The sequence below is a fragment of the Lolium rigidum genome, chromosome 5 (genome assembly GCF_022539505.1).
Source record: "Lolium rigidum isolate FL_2022 chromosome 5, APGP_CSIRO_Lrig_0.1, whole genome shotgun sequence".
NCBI lineage: Eukaryota > Viridiplantae > Streptophyta > Magnoliopsida > Poales > Poaceae > Lolium > Lolium rigidum.
In genome coordinates this window covers 249,794,539-249,798,896 of record NC_061512.1, presented here as the reverse complement: position 1 = coordinate 249,798,896, position 4,358 = coordinate 249,794,539, and the positions used below count along the sequence as shown (strand labels likewise).

The following is a 4,358-nucleotide window of genomic DNA, read 5'->3' as shown; positions in this document are numbered from 1 at the left end:
GTCAAAAGAGAGCCGTATCTGCTCGTGCTGGCAATTGTCGACACTAGCTGGCTAGTAGCTCCACAGCGCGAAATCAGCTCCGCCTTCGCCGCAATCCCCGCTATACCAGTACGCGCTGGTGACGGTCACCGGCGGCGGCGGATCAATGAGCAGCGCCTCCGCGAGGCTCATGTAGTACGCGCCCAAGTCGGTTTCCGGCAACAGGTCAAGCCTGAACAGATCGCTGTCCATTGCAACCGGCACCACGAACTGTCCGTCGGCGGAAGTATCCGACATCTCCGACGAACCGGCATTGTCTGACCCAGAAGACGATGGCGCTGGAGCGCTAGAGCTCACCTCCAAATTGGCACGGATACGGCGATACGGATACGGATACGGATACAGCGATACGGCGATACGGCAATTTTCCAAAAACACAGATACGGGGATACGTTGTATATATAATAAAAATAAAAATAAAAAATTCCCAACAGTTCAATAGTGCATCCAATAACGTTGCATAACCAGCTAATAAAAGAGTACGAGAATTATTCGGCAGCTTTATTCTCTGAAGCTTCAGGATCGTCTAGGCAGCTTCATTCGGCTTGAAGATCATCTAGCATTGCCTCTAGCTCTGGTTCATCAAGTGACAGCACAGCATGTTGAAGAAAATCTACACCGCCACCAAATATATCGTGGGTGTCTCCTTCAATGTCCCAAAATCGTGTTGGGCCACTTGAATACTCTGAAGATTTCCTTGAAATAAGACGCAAGTTTTGATGCACAAAGACAAGATCTTCAGCACGTCCAGGATTTAGTCTACAAAAAATTAAATTGAACTCAAATTCCAACTTCCAAGTATGTGGTAAAATAAAGAAAATAATGACTTAAGTAGAATAGAGGACCTGTTTCTTGCTGTACTATATATGAGACCATACGTGCTCCAATTTCTTTCAGCACAAGAAGAAGAAGATGGCTGGCCAAGTAACTTTAGTGCCAATTTTTGTAGCTCTGGGGCAGAGTTGCCATGGATTCCCCACCATATCTTAGGCTCTAGGTAGGTTCTATCCTCAATTGAATCGAAGGAACTAAATCCAGCTGCAAACAAACTAAAATTACCAAATTGCTGTTTGATCTTGTGCAATTCCGGCCCATCACCAAACATCCTCCTAAAACATTTGTTTCTCTCTGTTGATATCTCTTCATCAACATGTGGAGCTTCACGGCCCTCAACCTCAGCAAGCCAAGCTTGGGTGTAATACCTTGAGATAATAATAACAAAAGGAGCCAATTAGCAACAATATTAGGTACACTAAATAATTTTTGGGACAGCAAGCTAGCATCTTACTTTGGATTAAGTGAATGTGCCAAACAATGCAATGGTGTATTATTTTTTAGCCATCGACTCTGTAGGATCTTGTCAACAATATCATAAAATGGAGAGTGCTCATACTCCTCTTTTCCTTCATGGCGATATATTATAGTTTTCACCTTCTCAATTATGCTATCCCACATCTCATATATCAAATGAAGGCATGGTTTATCTGTGTCAGCTGCACGTATCATAGAATAGATAGGCTCGCTGAAATCAAGGATGTACTTCACTTTATCCCACCACAAATCACTAAGAACCTTGTCTTTCACAAATTGTGCTTTACCTTGATTGTCATCTCTGTAGTCAGACCACTTGGGGCTCACAACCAACAAAGTAAGAGCATCTTTTATCTCACGGAACCTTTTTAGCATAACAATATGAGAGGCAAATCTTGTTTCAGCAATAGCAAGAAGTTTCAACTTGCTGAACTCGTTGAACATAGACAACCTCATGGAGTGATTCATTATGAAGTTCCGAATCTGCTGTGCATCTGATGAAACCTCGTTGATCCAATTACAGTGTTCATACTCTGGGTCTTCCTCATTCCTGGCTGCACCTATGCTCTTCAAGGCGAGGTTCAAAGTATGGACTACACATGGAGTCCAGAATATATGAGGGTACTTCTGTTCCACCATCAGCCCTGCACCTCTGCAGTTTGATGCATTATCTGTGACCACTTGGACAATATTCCCTGCTCCAATCAAATCAATGGTTTCTAACATCCTCTGAAAGATGTACTCCTTGGTCTTTATCTCTCCCTCGGTGTTGATTGCTCTTAAAAACATGGGTCCATCTTCTGTTACAGCCATAAAATTTAAGAGAGGGCGTCTTTGAGGATCAGACCACCCATCTGACACAATACTCACACCTTTGCTGCTCCATGTTGACTTGATCGGCTGCAGCATTCGTTCAACTTGTGTCTTCTCTTGCACAAGAAGGCTGGTTCTGATCTTGTTATAGCTTGGAGGGACATAGCCACCTAACTTACTGTTGGCAGCAAACATGAAAGCTTGCCTAAACCAAGGGTTTCTTGCAAGATTGAAAGGCAGACCTACAAAAAATACAACGGAAACTTGGAATTGATTAAAATCATCCTTGTAAAATGGTAAATGAACATGTTGCACAATGATAAAATTTTCACCTGCAGTATAGAACATCCTTGCAATCAAAGCATCCAACTTGCTGCGAGTATCGACATCAAAGCTTGCTTCAATGGCTGATGCCTTTCTTTTCCTCCCACCCCCATTCCCATCACCCATCAGTTGGCAGTGGAATGTTTAAAGGCGTGTTGCTGCTTGCATCAGCCTTGTCTTGTTCACTTTTGAGCTGAATCAAAACATCAATAGTAACTTTCGGACAAGGCTTCACTCCACCATCTCCCAACTTCAACAGATGTGTTTTCACTCTTGAGTAGCTCCCAGTAATATCACGGTTACAAAGGCTACATATGATCTTCGCATTGCCCCCTTTTCCTCCTCCGGTTTTCGCAACTTTCTGCACATACCTCCATAACGGCCACTTCGGATCATCATTCGGAGGAATCACACGAACAACATTCAACATCTGGACTGGATTTTCTCCTCCAGCACTGCTGCCCGCATTCGAGTCAGCCATCTCTAACCTAAGCAAGATTCAATACAGGTGTTTTATTACCTATCTTCTGTTCGATCTATAGTCTACTAACTCTAGTCTATACTGCTGTGATCGCTAACCTAAAAAGGAACCAGGAAGGCAGGAAGTTGAGACGGGATGAGGGGAAACTGACCTGCAGTTCGACGACGGAGGGGGCTGATCTTTCTCCGGTGCGGTGGTGCGGTAGTGTAGGTCGCCGTTCGCCGGCGATCTCTCAGCGTGGCGGCGCACTTCGCCCAGATCGGAAAGCAGGAGGTGAAAAGATGAGACGAAGGGATGGTCGCCTTATATACGTCGAGGGAATGGGAAGCGTTCGGTGAGGGTTTGGGGTATTTTCGTATCCAGATCGTATCCCGAGTGTATCCCCAACGTATCCGAATTATTTTCTTTTTTGAAAAAACAAAAAATCGACGGATACGTACGGGATACGTATCCACAGGTATCCGGCCGTATCCCCGTATCCCATCGTATCCAACCCCTGATACGTGAGTTTTGCGCCGCATCCGTGCAACGGAGCTCACCTCCTCGGTGACGGTGGCGGGGATAGAGTTGGTGGTCTGCCGCCGCTGGAAGTCCGCGACGCTGTCGACGGCCGCGGCGCGGATGTCGGCCAGGTCGGAGAGCTGGGACGGCACGGACAGCAGCCACGCGGAGTCCGGAAAGTTGAGGCACGTGGCAGCGGAGCGGCCGCCGAGCGCGAGCATGGCGGCGTCGTTCGCGCGCGCCGCGGCCTCGGCGGTGGCGTACGTCCCGAGCTAGAGCCTCGCGCCGCGCTTCCCGGGCACGCGCACCTCGCAGACCCACCGGCCGGCGCCGCCCCGACGCCGCACGCCACGGTACACCGGGTGCCGCGTCTCCCGGAACTTGGTGCGCCCCGCGGGCCGCTTCGCGGCCGACGCCCGCCCTGCCGCGTGCTCGGGCGAGGAGGAGGGGGAGCTCGTGACCTCAAGACCCATGTCCATGGCTTACAGGTTACGGCTAGAAGCAGAGTATTTGGTGATGGGCCGGTGTTCTTCCTTCTTGAGCTTAGTGACTAGTGAGTGGAGTGAGCTAGCTGTGAGATGGTTGAGCTTGAGTGAGAGTGTTCTGTTGTTCAGTACCTGGATAGTGTGAGACTTATTTATAGGTATGTGTTGTGTGGGAGCTCGAAGTGTTTGAACGCGCTCAGGACAGCAGTGGCGATGACGATGTCCGAAGAGCTGGTGACAATGAGACCACGCGGATTAAACTATTTAGGCTTGTTGGTTTTGTAGTAGTGTTAAAAAAACAAAAGGCACCTTCCTGCTGTCTGCTTAACAGCGGCGATGCAGCGGTGACGGCTTCATTCGTTGAGTGTGTTACTGGGGGGTCCGCCGGCTGATCGGCCCGTGAA

The 4,358-nt window shown here is 48.2% G+C and overlaps 1 pseudogene; it reads right to left on the bottom strand.

Moving 5' to 3' along the window:
* Positions 1 to 4,062, bottom strand: LOC124653374 (annotated as a pseudogene).
* Between the last annotated feature and the right edge of the window lie 296 nt (positions 4,063 to 4,358).